Raw genomic sequence first — 17,205 nt, forward strand, 5'->3', positions numbered from 1 at the left:
GCTCCCACCTGCTGAGGGGCTTGGCCTTCTGCCGGCTCAGAGCGCCAGAGGATGCTGGTGGCCAAGCTCATCAGCCCTTCACCCCACGGGCTTCCGCCCTGGGCCCGGGCCTCCGCGCCCTCAGGGTCAGGGCTTCAGCAGAGCCAAGAGGCCTGTGGGGCCTGAGCGTCCAGTCTCCTCTGTGGCTTTGCCACCCTGAGGCCTAAATCCTGGTCTGATGGTCAGCGGAGTCTGCCTTGTGGCCGGGGACATTAGGAACCCTTTAAGCACCATCCTGTGAAAAACAAGAGGAAACATGAACTAATGTGAAAAATACAGTTTGCCAAAACAAGCCATGTAGTGGGCGAGTTGCCTGGAGGCTGGCCTGGGCCACCATGTCCTTTTCTAGGAGTTCGTGTGGGGCCGAGGCCTCCGTCCAGGGCTGGAGCCATGGCACGTCCTTCTGTGTCCCTTCCCAGTGGGCACAGCTGCAACAATCAAGGACTGTCACTGCCCTCCCCAGCATCGGGATCCTCCCTGCTGTCTGACTGTACTATCCCAGCCCAGCCTTGCTAGGGCAGAGGCACAGGTCCTGAGAGACTGAGAAGATGCCCAGAGATGGGGTGCCGGACACAGGTGTGTGCAGAAACGCTCACGGGGAAGGTCCAGCGGCGACAGGCTGGACAGACTTGTTCTGCTCCTCGCGGTGTCTCTGGAGCTTGGCCAGGAAGTAATAGCTCCGTCCCTCACATCACTCTTCCCAGTGGCCAGGGGACAGAGCTTCCCTCTCCAGGGACTGACAGGTGAGGTTGGAAAAGCAGTGACATCATCCGCTTGGCTCGCTTCCTCCCACTGTGTGACCAGCATCCCCAGGACCCCGGGTGCACGTGGGCCAGCAGCTGCTACAGATAACACCACAGAAGAGAAGGACAGTTCCTTCCAGATGATATGGGTCTGGACATTGCGGCCCAGATGGCTCTCACTGTTCCCTGAACTTGGCTCAGTTCTTGGAAACAGTGAGGGGCACCTCAAGGACTTGGTGTCTCCCCTCCTCCCCTTCTCTAAAGGCGGCTTAGACTGGTAGGGGATCCCACTCCAAATCCTGTCCTGGAGGTTCGCCTTCAAAGCCACGTCCGGCATCTCGGTCCTGGCTTAAGTACGGTGTCTGCCAGGGGCCAAATTGCGTTCCCCCAAATTCATATGTTGAAATCCTGATCTCCAGGACCTCAGAACACGACCTCAGCCTCCCCTGGCTTTCCACAGGTTCCCAGCGGCCCTTGAAAATAAAGGGGGGCGGGGGGCTGCGGTGGTGGCTCAGTGGCAGAGCAGTTGCCTAGCGCAGGTGAGGCCCTGGGTTCAATCCTCAGCACCACATGAAAATAAATCAATAAAAATAAAGGCATTGTGTCCACCTACAACTAAAAGAGAGAAAGAGAGAGAGAAATGGGGGGGGGGCACGGCAACACCCCCCACCCCATGTCCCAGTCAGATCCTGGAACTGCAAGATGCCTCCCAGCCCCCACCTTTTAGATGGCATCTGGCCTCAGACATCAGCCTCATGCAGGGGCTTCCTGGGTTCCTTCAGCCACCTCCATAGGTGCATCTGGGCTTTGGGAGGAACAGGTGGCATTCAGACTCCTCCCCATCACAGACAGGGAGTCCCGCCAAGGAGCCGTGGAGATGCGGAGAAGGAAGGGCCAGGCCTGGCTGGCGACCCCCAGACTCAGCATTCCTGAGGAGACTGTTGCCATAGCGTTTCCTCAGGCCAGCACAGGACAGGTGACTTCTCCTCCCACAAGGAGACATGCACACAGGCAGTAGAGGCCAGCCTCGGCCTTTATACCGACCCCATCTCAAAATTTTTTTATAGCTGGGCATGGTGGCGCCCGCCTGTGATCCCCGCGCTCGGCTCGGGAGGCTGAGACAGGAAAATCATGAGCTCAAAACCAGCCTCAGCAGCTGCGAGTGTTATGCTCAAATTCGGGACCCCCAAAAGACCACCAGAGACCAAGATTGATGTAAGCAGCAAAGAGGTGTTTATTGGGAGCTAGCTCGGTCCTCCGCGCGCACAGCAACTGGTGACGCTGAGAGGCCTCGAGCCCAGGGTTTGCAGCAGTTTATACTCTCTTTGGGGAAGGCAGGGACCCCACATACATCATAACATCTCTTAGCAAATCATCACACACCGAGGGAAAATCAAATAACAACCCTAAAACATGATTAGCACATTCCCTGGCGGGAACAAGTTGGGTAAGGGTGATTGGTCAGTACAGAGGGGGATTCATTTGAACTGATTGGTTTAAGCCAAGAGGGGTGTTCGTGTTGAACTACATGGTTTCCCAACACCATAAACTCCTGGGAGGGTCATCTGGCATCCCAGGTATTTCCCTGTCTCATGCTGATTGGTGGCTACTAGGAGGTTGCTATGGGTCTCCACCTAGCCTGAGTCAGGGACACCTGAGGCAGCAGATCTCTCCGGTTATTTGTAGATAAACAACTCAGCAGGGTGGGAATGTGCCTAGGAGTGCTCTGTGGGTCTTTCCAAGGACAAGGGTCACACCCCCTTCCTTGGACAGGCTTTGTCTAAGGTACAGGCTGGTTTTTCACAAGGCACTAAGCCTCTCAGTGAGACCCTGTCTCTAAATAAAATAAAAACAAGGCTGGGGGTGTGGCTCAGTGGTCGAGTGTCCCCGAGTTCAATTCCTGGTACCAAAACCAAAACAAAGCAAAAGGTGGGGGGGAGAAGGGAAGGGGAAGGAATTTCTAGAAGGTACAGAAGTGGCTGAGGTCAGAGTTGAAGGTGCCTTGAGCTGGGTGGGGACAGGGGAAGGAGCCAGGGGATGGTTCCATGGCTTCCGGTGGCCTCCTCCGGAAGACAGGTCTGAACCTCCTCAGGACAAAGAGCACCTTCCCAGGAGGGAGGCCTGGCCATGGCCATGCCAATCACACGTTCAAAATGGACACCAGGAGCCACAGAGCAAATGCAAGTCCCCTGTCCCCTGAGAGAGGACAGCAGGAAGAACACAGCAGGGTCCCTGACTGGCTGTGAGGGACCACAAGGAGCCCCCAATCCAGGGCACAGTCCCTGGCTGCCACCCGACCGCTGACCCCTCACCTGCCACCTGGGGGAGGTGGCTCTGTTTATAGGAGAAAAAGGAAGAAGGACAAACCAGTCTTTACCGGGCTGGATAGCATCCCACCCTAAAGTGCAGGTCCTTTCTGGAGCTGTGGGACGTGACCTTACTTGGAAACGGAGTCGATGACGATGTAATTGGTTAAAGTAAACTTGTCCTGGATCAGGGTGGCCAACGTGTTCTCATAAGAAGAGTCAAGGTGCTGCTCTGCTGGTCGCCATCTAGCTGTCTAGATGTCACCATGGACTTCTTGCCGGGCAGCAGAAACAAAGGCTGGTGGCATTCAGGGAGCTGGAGGTGGCCCGGGTTCTGCATGGCTGGGGAGTCCTCAGGGGAAAGATCAGGAAGCCGCGGAGAGCCGCAGGGCCACCAGGCAGCCTGGACCTCCCCTCCCACCTCAGGGTCACAACCCCCTTCACCCTGAGGGACAAACCACCACATTATCCTCACGAAACTCTAAGCAGCTGATGCAGCTATTCAGAGGGGGATGAGCCGATTGAGGGGACCGGAAACTGAGACAAAACAGGGGGACCCGGCTTCCTGACCTCCCACCTGCAGTTCCTCAGCCGCCACTCAAAAGTCAGAAGGGGGCTGGGCTGGGACTCCAGAAACTTCCCGGGGAGTCCCCAAGAGACTGGAGGGAAGGAGGCGCCCACACTCTCCTTTCTGAGGGTGCCACAGTGTCCCCTGTAAGCTCTGAGGACAGTCTTGCTGCCCTGCCACTGCGACTGGCTTTTAAAACTGACTTGTTTCTTTCTCTCCCTCTCTGCCAGCTCCTCCCGAATCTCTCCCCACCCCGATCTCCCGGGAAACCTTTCTTCCCCACCCCACAGAGTGATCTGTCCTTGAGCACGCCCACCCCAGGAACAAAGTCGTCTGCACTTTGGGGACTCAGTGAGAGGCCAAGTTAAAACCTCCCTCTGTCCCCTGTCTCTTCTGAGATAGGGGAGCTTCCTCCCTGAAGCTCTCGGTACCTGCTGAGGCTGCGGCACCCTGACCAGAGACCTGGCCTAGACCCGGCTCTGCCCCTGGCCGCCTCCAAGGTCCAGAGCCCCAGTCTCAGGCGTCGTCCGGCTGCTGAAGGAACTCGTGTCCTGCGTCCAGACTCCTCTCCGTGCACCTGGGAATCCTGTGTGGACCGCGGCACCGGAGACCTGGGGAAGGAGTGTCTCCCGAATTAACAAGTGAATGATGGGAATGCCGCCTTTGAATCACCTCTTAAGAGCCCCTGCTGATGGGGACCTTGACAGCCTCTGGGACCTGTGTCCCCTGGGTTTGTCCTTTTGCTAGCAAGTCACTAAACCTTTCTCCTTTTTCTCAAAACCCTGTCCTCGTTGTTGGGTGGGCATTGGAGACAAGCGAGGCTGGGGGGACAAAAAGATAGTGTAGGTGATAAATCTGGAGGACGGGGGCGGATTGCGAAGGGAAGAAAATAAATGCTAAAGCTCGGGCGGGCTGGGGAGGTGGCTCAAGCGGTAGCGCGCTCGCCTGGCGTGCGTGCGGCCCGGGTTCGATCCTCAGCACCACATACCAACAAAGATGTTGTGTCCGCCAAAAACTAAAAAATAATAATAAAAAAATAAATGCTAAAGCCCCCAGGGCCCCCCCTTTGGCCTCCGGGACTGCAGCTGTGGTGAAGTCCCAATGTTCCATCCTTTAAATAAAACTCTTGCCCTGGCCTTTCCCAGGTGTCCAGTCTTCCACAGCTCGGGGCGTGGAACCTGTGTCACAAGGACCAAGATTTCAGCACCCCAAGGACCCAAGAGCAGCCCCGGCCCAGCTTTCTTGAGAAGGCCTGGCTCTCCCAGGAACCCCACTTCCATTGAGCGCCAACTGCAGGAGAGTGAGGAGGAGGTGGATTTGCCTCAGGGGGAACTAGAGAAGGCGTTTCTGTGAGTAAAGGAGGGACTGAAGGGACTGTCCCAGCAGCTGCCCATTGTGCTCCACTTGGAGAAAAAGGAAACTGAAATTGGTAAAGTCGTCACAACTTTGGCCATCTGAGAGGTCCCCTGATTCCACACATCAGGTTCCTTTTCGTGTGAACACCTGGTCCCTCTCTGTGGGGACATCTGTGGAGCCACTGGTTATCTGTGTTTGTTTTGTTTGTATCTGTTACTGCCCCTTTTAAGACATGGCCAGGGGCTGGGGGTGTGGCTCAAGTGGTGGTAGCATGCGTGGGGCCCAGCCCAGGTTCCATCCTCAGCACCACATACAAAGATGTGTGTCCACCAAAAACTAAAAAATAAATATTAAAATTCTAAAAAAAAAAAAAAAAAAAGACATGCCAATACTGCATTGATTGGGAAAGATTTTGGCTGCCCAATTTAAAGGTTCCCATGTGTCAGTCATGGTTTGGGGGCTCCTCTCTGGTTGCCTCTTTTTTGTTGTTGTTTTTGGTACTGGAGATTGAACTCAGGGGCACTCGACCACTGAGCCACATCCCCAGGGTCTCACTGAGTTGCTTTGCACTTCTCCATCACTGAGGCTGGCTTTGAACTGGTGATCCTCCTGCCTCAGCCTCCCCAGTTGCTGAGATTACAGGCGTGTGCCACTGCACCCAGCTTTTTTTGGGGGGGGCGGAGAGGATACAATCTTGCAATTGAAGTTGGTCTGTCAGAGGTTGAAAGACCCCCGTCCAATGAAAGACCCCCGTATCCCTGTCCAAGGAGAATCACACGAAACACTGGCTGCAAAAGCAAGAGGTTTATTGGGACACAGGCGCCTGCGGGTGCCCAGCAGAACCTCAGCCGGAGCTTTGGTGAACTGGCACATCAGGCTTGGGGATACAGAGATTTTTATAGGGTTTGGGACAGGTTTCGCGCGCGGGAAGCAACAGGTTTCTTATTGGTTTGTTTAAATCTAGCATATAGGCCACCTAGGGGGTACAGGTCTGCATTCCAAAAACCACAGGTCTGCATTCTATTCTTTCTGTTCCTGCTTTTCTGTTCCGGTTTATTCATTCATGCCTCAGGATGCGGGTGCTCTGTTCTTCAACTGGTTGTCCGGAAAGCATGCCTGGCGCCTGAACCTGTTTATGGCGTGCCTGGTATCTTGGTTTCATATCTTGGCCTTAGGTAACTGGGCTGACTGGGCTAGGGTCTTTCAAGGTAAAGTGAGTTGAAGACTCACCTGTAGGCATAAGCCTGGCCAAATGTTTTATTGTAATGATCTGGCTTTTAAATAGCTTTCTGGATTATAATACAATCTTGCACTTGGAGTTGGTCTCTCAAAGATAAAGTAAGGGAAAGAGGGGCTGGGGTTGTGGCTCAGCGGCAGAGCACTTGCCTAGCATGTGTGAGGCACTGGGTTGGATTCTCAGCACCACATATAAATAAATGAGCAACACAAAGTCCATCACCATCTGAAAAATATTAAAAAGAAACCTGTACAGGAAGGTGTTACCGCTGTTGACCGAGCACACCGAGGCAAGGTCAGAGTAGAAATTAGAAGTTTATTAAAGGACAGCAGAAAAGACTTCTCCCGGAGGAAGAAGGGGACCCAGGAGGTGGGATCCGTGGAAGTGCGGTTGTCTCCCCTTTTATAGTTTTGGTGATGGAATGTGGGTGGGAAGGCCTGAGGGGTGGGACACAGGTGGGCCAGAGAAGTCATCTGGACAGGAAGGACTTCATTATCACTTCTTGGATGGACTATCTCCAAATCTGCTGGGGCTGTTCCCTGGGTTCCATTAACATTTCTTTGGGGTGGACTTTGGCCTAGGGCCTTTCTGGACTTGATTAACACTCCATGAGTTGTCCTGCGTTTTCGGAATCCTTCCCAGCATGGCCTCCATTTTAGATTTCACTGATATTAGACCTGATTTACCTGACTACACTGACTACCTAACTTTAAATCTGGCTTCGCAGGTATTTATTTTAAAGGTTCCCGGCTCTCAGCCGTGGGTTTTGGTGATCCTCTCTCCTCTGCGTTTTTGTATGTTACTGGCCCTTTAAGACTTGGGCCATGCTGTTGATCTTACCTGTAGTCTCTGGAGCAGAGAGCTCCAGGGCGCATGGTCACCCAGAGGCAGAAGCCTGTCTAAGAGAAGGAGGCTTCACTGTAACACAACCTGGCCTTTGAGTGGTCATTCTGGATCACTATACCATTATTATAATCTTGGAGTTGGTCTATGGGGTAAAGTACATGAAGGAGACTCTGTCTGTGCTGGCCTTTATGCAGTCACAATGACAAGGGGTCTGAACCCTCAGGAGCTGAGTTCTGGGGCCAAGGACCCTGCCTCAGGTGCGCAGGGATAGCAGGACCCAGAGAAAGGGGTAATTACATCTTCTAAGCCCAGTGAGTGCTGCCCCCCCCCACTGTTTCTCAGCCTGATCCCAGGCAGCCAGGACCATCTCACTGTGGGTCAGGGACACCAGCCTAAACTGGGGTGTGTGTGTGTGTGTGTGTGTGTGTGTGTGAAGGGGTGTCCCAGAAAAGCTGCCTGAGCTGTAGAAAAATGGCCAAAGAGAACCTGGCTTCTTCCTGCCTTCCAGCCCCTTTTGCCCCTGGGGTGGAGGCTGCTGGCCACAGAGAATGTGTCAGTAGGTCCCAGCACTCTCAGTTTATGACCTGGGGACAGGAATTCTCTCCCTTTTTAAGATCTGATGGGGGCTGGGCTAGAGCTCGGTTGGTAGAGTGCTTCCCTCCCAAGCACAGGCCTGGGTTCCGTCCCCAGCACAAAGTTAAGATCTGACTGACGTTCGCCCCATTTGGCCAGGGCAGATTTATCACTGGGACAAAGCAATTCTTGCTAGAATGGGATCCCATCAGACTAAGTGTCTGGGGGACTGGCAGAATAAATAACTGTACCCAGAAAAGAGAAAGACAGAAACTAAGGCCAACCTTTTTTTTTTTTTAATATTTTTTAATGTTTATTTATTTAATTTTAGTTTTAGGCAGACACAACATGTTTGTTGGTATGTGGTGCTGAGGATCAAACCTGGGCCGCACGCATGCCAGGCGAGCGTGCTACCGCTTGAGCCACATCCCCAGCCCAAGGCCAACCTTTGCAGGCAGCTTCTGCCAAGGGATCTTCAAGGAATCCTAAAGAACAGGACGCACAGGGCCTCTTCCTTTGAATACCCCTCTGGGTACAGTGGACACAGTTGATGGGGTTGTGATAATGATAAGGCGGACAGGTCAGGCTCAAAAATTTCCTGTGGTCCAACCCTTTGAATGCCACGTGGGAGAAAAAAAGATTAAGGCACAGTTTTTGTATATGACAGATTGTCCAATCGTCTCTTGGGATGAAATCTGTGGTGTAGATTAAATGCACAGAAAATATTCATAAAGTCTGTTTCAAAATATGAATTTAAGAAAGGGTCTGAAACTAGAAAAGATAAAAGAAAATTATAGGTACGAAAATATATTCTAGTACAGAAAATTAGAAGGTAAAAGGAATGTTTCTGGAGGTGAAAGTATTTTTTCTGGTAAAGTAATATTCCTGGGCTAAAGTCTAAGACAAAAGAGGACAAAACTAAGGATCTAAATGAGTTGTGATTATCTAAGTAAGTTGCAGAAGGTTTGCTAAAGATAAATCTAAAACATTTTGTGTTTGTGATTAAATTGGCCATAATTAACGAACTTACTTTAACTTTAATGTACTGATATGAAGCAAAATCCAAAACATTGATGGGCTCTTATTGATCAAGATAATTTTCTTGTATCTGTTAGGTTTTATTACTTAGGGAAACTAAGTCTTAAAGGAATTAGGTTTGTAGCTGTTTTAGAGTCTTTTAAATAATTATTTTTGTAACTGATTAGATAACTATTATTTTAGGTCATAACAACATAATTGTCATCCTAAGTATATGTGACTAGATATAAGTAGACATCTGAGAACTATATCTACTAAGTCTTGTCTAAGTGTGTTTTTTCTTTTTTCAGTTGTAGGTGGACACAATACCTTTATTTATTTTTTATGTGGTGCTGAGGATGGAACATGCAAGGCAAGTGTTCTACCACTGAGCCACAGCCACAGCCCCCCTTGACTAAGTGTAAATGTAAAAGTTTATACAATGAGCCAGAGTGGTGGCCTGTAATCCCAGCGGCTCAGGAGGCTAAGGCAAGAGGATCCTGAGTTCAAAGGCAGCCTCATCCAAAAGTGGTGTGCTGCAGTCTGGCTGGGCACAAAATCATGAGCCACTCAAACAGGAACAAACTTTATTTTGAAACTCCCCGCCAATGCCCCATACGCTCCTGGGAGAAAAATGCTGACGACCCACGCAATGTTCTCCCAGACCCCCACAGGAAGTCCCTCCTCCGGAATTCCCTCCTACTGCACTTCCCCAACCAATGGGAACTCTCCAGGAGTCCCTTAGCAGGCCGAGGTAGACAGCATGGGTCTAATATCCATAAGAATGCAGATCTTAACATAATCATATCATCTCAATGGCTTGCTGGCTTCACCTATCAACAAAAAATGCCATGCATCATACTACTTGGCTGTGGCTCTTAGCAGTGGTGCTAAGCAACTCACTGAGACCTTGTCTCTAAATAAATTCAAAATAGGGCTGGGGATGTGTCTTAGTGGTCTCAAGTGCCCCTGAGTTTAATCTCTAGTTCCCCTCTCCAAAAAAAAAAAAAAAAGACTGGTGCACTGGTCTACCAATGCTTAAAACTAAACACTTGGAGACCAAAGTCAAGAAAGTAAAAGGGCCAAAGAAAAAGCAGCCAACATTTTGACCCTTGCCCTCTAACGTCAGCCAAGACCCAGAGAACGACAGGACCCCTGTCGGGGCCCTCCAAATCCAGTGAGTGGCCTGATCTGCAGATCAGGAGATTGGGAGGACCCTAGAGAACAGGGAGCCAATCAATGCACATTCTGCAAAGAGGAGGGTCATTGGAGAGGGAAATGTCCCTAATGCTTCCAAGGGAAGCTACAAATGGTCCTCAAGACCCTAACCCATGCTGGCAGGTGGCACCACTGTTAGAGGAAAGCTAAAGGAACCAGGAGCCTTCACACATGTCCCCAAGAGTGTTCTCTGAGCAATCTCAGCAGACTCTGAAGAGTGGATAGGAACAAGGTCAGTTTTGACCAACTTGGTCTTAAACACCTGGCAGGAGCGTGGAGCCTGAGCACAGGGAAATAAAATGTGGTTGTTATTGTTAATGTAACTTAAGATGGACACTCGTGTCAGCCCTAGGAAGGTAAGTAAAGCTGGGGGCTGGAGAGAAAGGTTGCTGTGTGGGAGTGCCCAATCATAATGATCACAAAGGACTCTAGGGTTACTTTGAGCCTGATCTCATAGACCTACAAACCTTCCTGACCTTTACTGATGAACTTGGTCTGTTTGTCACTATGATAATGAGCTGCTGTCTTTGTGGTTTTCAGAGAGGAGCTGAAATACTAATTGCTTTTGTGTTGTTTACAAAAAAGTAATGCTTTGCTGCCCTTTGTCTTGGCAGGATCCCTGTCCTAGGCGTGCCTTGTCCAGTCACCTGCCACCGGCCACTGTGGACCTCTGGACTTCTCTGATGCTGTCCTTTACGGTCCACGCCCCACCCGATAGAGAACAAGGACTTCAGGCCACTTCCCCCAGCTTGGCCTGTTTCAGCAGGAAGCAGTTTGGAGATGCCCTTGCCCGTTTTTCCATAGCAATGGCATGTGGAGTTGACCGTGGGGAATGTTACAGTGTCCACTTTATGCTTTAGTGTAGCCCTTGCTGCTCTGCCACTGCAACTTATTTTTAGAATGACATGTTTCTTTCTGGTCCTCTCTCCCTGTCCTCCCTAATTTCTCCTCATCCCCCATCTCAGGGGAAACAGGATTTCCTTCTTCCCCACTGTAGGCAGATTCATCTGTCCTTGAACCCACCATTGGAACAAAGTAATCCAGACTTTGGGGGATTGGCACCAGAAGATCTCAGAAAGGTCTCCTAAATTAGGCCAGATTCGGAGGCTGGCTCAGGAGGCGGAGGCAGTGGGATCGCGAGTTCAAAGCCAGCCTCAGCAACTGCAAGGCATGAAGCCACTCAGTGAGACCCTGTCTCTCAATAAAATACGAAATAGGGCTGGGGATGGGGCTCGGTGTTCGAGTGCCCCGGAGTTCAATCCCTTGTACCCCTCCCTTCAAAACCAAAAAGATCTCCCAAATTAAAGGTGAGTGACACCTCCAACAGAGAACACATGGAATGTAGCTTTTGATTTCCTCTATAAAAGCCCGCTGTCCCTGCCAATGGGCAGAATGACAGCCTCTGGGACAGGAGTCCCCTGTGATTCTTCTTTGCTAGCAAAGCAATAAACCTCCTTTTTTATTTTTCTCAAAACCTTGTCCTCATTATTGGATTGGCCCTGGGGACAAGGAACAAGCTTTCTCTAACAAGAGTGCCCACTCTCTCCCTGGAGAGTGTCCCTTTTCCCTCTTTCCCATCCCTTCTAATAAACTCAAGCCCGTTCCTTTGGGTGACATGTCTGAAATATCTGACTTTATTGCAAGGATCGGGGTGAAGCGGTGGGGCTTTGCATGCCTCAGTTTCCCAGGAAGCTCCGGCCCTTTCACATCTGGACCTTTCTGTTGGACTTGAGTGTTCATCCAGGGCTGCCACCTTGCTAAATTGCTGAGGCTGGCTTTGAACTAGTGATCCTCCTGCCTGTCACCTGAGCTGCTGGGATGACAGGCGTGCACCCATGCGCCCAGTTTAACATGACCCATTCTTTTGAACATTCCAGACATCTCAAATAATCAGCCAAACAAAAATTTCACACTCACACAAATGGTAGAATCTGAGATATCTAATGATTATTTGGGTTAGGATTAAACCCAGGGGTGGTTAACCACTGAGCACGTCCCCAGCCCCCCCCCCTTTTTAAAAATTTTTATTTTGAGCTCTGATCTTACTAAGTTGTTTGGGGGCTCACTAAGTTGTTGAGGGTGGCCTTGAATTTGCCCCTCCTGCTGCCTCCTGAGCTCCTGGGATGACAGGTGTGTGCTCGGCTAAAGATAGATTCTTTTTGCTGGTACCAGGGATTGAACTCAGGGACACTCAACCACTGAGCCACATCCCCAGCCCTATTTGTATTTTTTTTTTTTAATAATGGGACTAACTCTTTTTTTAAAGTTATTTTTATATGTATGTTTAGTTGTTGATGGACCTTTATTTTATTCATTTATTTATAAGTGGTGCTGAGAATCAAACCCAGTGCCTCACGCTCACTAGGCAAGTGCTCTACCACTGAGCCCCAGCCCCAGCCCCTTATTTTCTATTTTATTAGAGACAGGGTCTCCTAGAGTTTCTTAGCCCCTGGCTTTTGCTGACCTGGCTTTGAACTTGCAATCCTCCTGCCTCAGCCTCTGAGCCACTGGGATTTTAGGTGTGAGCCACCGTGCCCGGCTTAATGATGGATCTTTACAGAGATACACAAACTAGAGAGATTTAAACTGAACCTTTTGTCACCTGACTGAGTCTCTTCAAGTAATAATATTTCTTTATGGCATTAGGGACTATAAAGTCTCTCTGTTAGAGATTTTTTTGAAACTTGATATATTTCCTCAGTTTTATGCACTGTTAAAAGAGAAGGTGACCTGAGGCACACCGAGATTTTAAAAAGTTTATCTTGTGAGCGGCAATTGGCTAAGCAGGAAACGCCAAATGGAAAGAGGTTCAGTATGGCAATGACAAGGTGACAAGGGACGGTATTTATGGGTAAATGTGAAAGCAAAATAGAGGAAATATTTGCTTGGTTTTGATTTTGCTGTTGTAGTTCACCTGATTGGAAAATTCACGTAATCATATGTTATTTGTCTACTTATGATTGGCTGAGGGGATGTTTTTATTTCAGTCTAACTTAAGCATTTGCCAAAAATGACCCACATCATGTTCTGCTGAGACTTGCTCTCTTTGTGGGGTGTTATCTTTGCCATCTGCATTTATTCAGGTCTGTTCCCCAGGTTTATTTCTTGTCCCTTGGCTTTATTTATATCTTTTCCCATATAAATGATTTAGATTTTATTTAACCAAACAGGTCTGTATTTTCTTGGGTGGTCTCTGGAGTCTCTATTTTGAGCACATCCTCTGGATTTTCTTCTAAGAGTTTAATTTTTTTATGTTGAAATTTGTGATTCATCTTGCCTTGATATTGATTTTTTTTTTTTTTGTGGTGCTGAGGATTGAACCCAAGGCCTTGTGCATGCAAGGCAAGCACTCTACCAACTGAGCTATATCCCCAGCCCTCACATTGATTTTTGCATATGACATATTAATTTTCTTCCAGAAGGATAGTTGTGTCTGTACCATTTATTAAGCAATTCGTAACTATCCCAATAAATTACAAGGGCAATTTTGCTGAATTTAAAATTCTTTTATTATTTTTTTAATTTTGGGGGGGGGTACCAGGAATTGAACTCAGGGGCACTCCACCACTGAGCCTCATCCCCAGCCCTATTTTGTGTTTTATTTAGAGACAGGGTCTCACTGAGTTGCTTAGTGCCTCGCTGTTGCTGAGGCTGGCTTTGAACTCACGGTCCTCCTGCCTCAGCCTCCCAGGTTACTGGGATTACAGGCGTGCAGCTCCATAATGTTTTCCACAGTGGCTGCACTAGTTCACATTCCTACCAGCAGGACGTGACTGGAACTAACAGTTCCAATTCTCCAGGTTCTCACCCACGTTATACTCTACTTTGTTTGGACAGTGGTATCCTCATGCGTGTGAGGTGCTTTTGTGGATCTGATTTACGTTTGAGAATCACTTTCCATGCTTGTTGGTCGGTGGTACGTTTTCTATGGGAATATCTCTTCAGGTCCTCTATCCATTTTCTAATTAGATCACATTTTTGTTTTAAGGTGTCTGAATGCTTTATATAAACTGGATATTAACGCTGATCGGATTAATGGTTTGCACTGATTTTATCTCATCCCATTCACTCTGTTATTTCCTTTGCTGCACCGAATTTTTGAGAATGAAGTAGCGTCGAGTTTTAATCAGCTTTTTCACTGCTGTGACTAAAGGAACTGACCAGAACAATTTTAAAGGAAGAAAAGTTTATTTGTTCATTCTCGGTTTCAGAGGTCTCAGTCCCCGGAAGGCCGGCTCCATCCCCCCAGCCTCAAGGTGAAGTGGAACATCATGGCAGGAGAGTGTGGCTGCGGGAAGCAGCTCCCCTCCTGGTGGCCAGGAAGCAGAGACTTCCCTTGCCAGATACAACTGTATACCCAAAGCCATGCCCAATTCCCACTCCTCCAGCCACACCCCACCACTCCACGCAGTCCCGATTGGGTTAAGACTTTCACAGCCCAATCATTTCTCCTCTGAACCTCTGGCCTTGTCTGACATGTGGGCTTCCTGGGGGGCACCACACTTAATTCATTGCACCCCATTTCTCTACGTGTGTCACCTTTGCCTTTGGTTTCATATCCAAGAAATCGTTGCCTGGTTGAGTGTGACAAAATTTTCCCTTATGCTTTCTTCGAGGAATTTTACAGCTTTGCGTCTTATGTATTGGTCTTTAGTCCATTTAAGTTAATTTTTTTTTAAATTTATTTTTTATTTTTCGGCAGACACAACATCTTTCTTTGTATGTGGTGCTGAGGATCGAACCCGGGCCGCACGCATGCCAGGCGAGCGCACTACCACTTGAGCCACATCCCCAGCCCCCCATTTAAGTTAATTTTTAAAGTTATTTTTTGCATTTAGGGATGGGAAGGGCCTAACTTCATTACTCTGGATGTGAATATCCAGCCTCACCTCACCTTCCCCCTCTGGGTGGTTTTCCCAGCGCTGTGAAGGCTGGGAAGGTCATTTAACCATCAACAGGGACATTTATTTCTGGAATCTCTATTCTGTTCCATTGGTTTCTGTGTCTGTCCTTATGCCAACCCAATCACACTGTCTTGAGCTCTCAGTATGTTCTGAAGTCAGGAAGTGTGAGGGCTCCAGCTTTGTTCTTTTTCAAGATTATTTTGGGAATTTAGCGGGGTGGGGGCTCCCTTCAGATTCCATATGAATTTTGAGATGGTTTTTTTTCCCTACTTTTGCAAAAAAAAATACCATTGGAATTTTGATAAGGATTTCATTAGATATGTAGATTACTTTGGGAAATCTTGATATTTTAACAATATTAAATTTTCTGGTTCATGAGCACAGACGAGGCTTTCCGTTTATGTCTTCAATTTCTTTCCGCAGAGTTTTATAGTTCTCTGGGTATAGACCTTTCCTCTCTGTGTTAGTCAGTTTTTCACTGCGGTGACGAAGGGACCCAACAAGAACTTAGAGCAGGGCATGGTGGCACACGCCTGTAATCCCAGCGGCTCGGGAGGCTGAGACAGGAGGATCACAAGTTCAAAGCCAGCCTCGGCAATGGCGAGGCACTAAGCCAGAAAGTCAGGGGACCCTGTCTTTAAATAAAATGCAAAATAGGGCTGGAGATGTGGCTCAGTGGTTGAGTGCCCTTGAGTTCAATCCCCAGTACAAAAAGAAAAAAAAAAAAGAAAGAAAAGAAATTTGAGTCGGAGAGTAGATAAAGTTTATTTTGGTTCAGCTTTCTGGGGCTCAGTCCACGGTCGGCTGCTTCCATCACTGTGAGCTCTGGGTGAGTCCAGCGTCATGGCGGAAGACCATGGCAGAGGAGAACTGCTCAGCTCCTAGCAGCCAGGAAGCAGAGAAGTGGAGGTGCAGGGAGATGCTCCCCTCCAGGGCATGCCCAGTGACCCACCTCCTTCAGCCGTGCTCACCTGCCGACAGTCACCACTCAGTCTTCAAGCTAGGACGGACTGATTAGCTACAGTTCTTATAACCTGATCATTTTCCCTCTGACTATTTCTGATTAACAGGGGAAATTTGGGGGGACACCTCATATCCAAACCATCACTTCTGCTGCTGGTCCCCAAAGCTCATGCTCACCCCACAGTGCAAAATGAAGTGGGTCATCTCCAAAGTCTCAGGAGTTCCAGAGTCCAAGTCCAAAGTCCCCCAGGAGGCTTGAAAACGCGTAGCTGTGAGTCCCTGAGACCAACACAGAACAGCAGAGGGTAAACACCTCCTTCCAAAGAGTAGAAACAGAGGCACAGAGAGAAGGGATGGGACACGGCCAGACCCGAACACAGCTGGGCAGACATTTCCTGTAGAGCCACATCCAGCGTCTGTGGCACGTGGTGGCAGGCAGTGACCTCCAGGGGGCTCCAGCCGTCCTGCCCTTTGGCCTTGCTGGCGTGGGACCTTGCCTCTCTCTGCCTGGTGCTCTCTGCAGCCAGCAGTTCTCTTCCGGGGCATCTCTTCAATCCTGGGGCCTTCACCCAGCCTCAGCTTCATCTTCTCAGATTCACACGTTGCCTCCCAGGGGACGACCGCGGGGATCTGACCCTGTGGCACTCTGCCTAGCCCCAGGCCTTCCTCTGAAGGGTCAGTAGAAGCCTCCAGCACCCTGAAGGACCTACCCACAGCTCCAGCAGGAGACAGGCCTCCCAGGACCTCAGCTATGACGGCCTCTGAGTTCCTGGCAGGTGAGCCCAACAGACAAAGTCCTGGGAAACAACTCTGGACACCCCTGTGCAAACAGGGCACCTCCATGGTTTTTCATTTCTTTTTTGGTACAGGGTTGTACTCAGGGATGCTTAACCACTGAATCCCATCCCCAGCCCTTTTTATTTGGAGACAGGGTCTTGCTCAGTTGCTTAGGGCCTCACTAAGTTGCTGAGGTTGACTTTGAACTTGCGATCCTCCTGCCTCAGCCTCCCAAGACGCTGGGATTACAGGTGCGTGCCACCATGCCTGTCCTATATCTTATTTTTTAATTGTTCCTTCGTGTTGTTACATTAAGCCCTTCTTCACCACGTTGGATGCCTCAAACACCACCTGGAATAATAGTGCCACTCTTGCTTTCTTCTTAAATTTTAATTTGCCTGGTATCTCTCTGTTCATTCCTTTATCTTCAGCTGCTATTTCTCTTCTTTTTATAGATGTTTCTTATTAAACAACAAGGAAGAATTTGTTCTGTTCGCATTTAGTGTGGTACACTCGCTTTTCCCCTTTCATTCCGTGCCATGTTCATTATTTATTGCAACTTACTTCCTCTCTGCTTTTCCTTTCTGGAGGGGTGTTCACAGTGGAGGTCGCCGAGGCAGAGGTTCTGGGTGGTGTCCTGTGTCCAGGTGTGGGCAGT

Source organism: Ictidomys tridecemlineatus, chromosome 6 (genome assembly GCF_052094955.1).
Source record: "Ictidomys tridecemlineatus isolate mIctTri1 chromosome 6, mIctTri1.hap1, whole genome shotgun sequence".
Lineage (NCBI taxonomy): Eukaryota > Metazoa > Chordata > Mammalia > Rodentia > Sciuridae > Ictidomys > Ictidomys tridecemlineatus.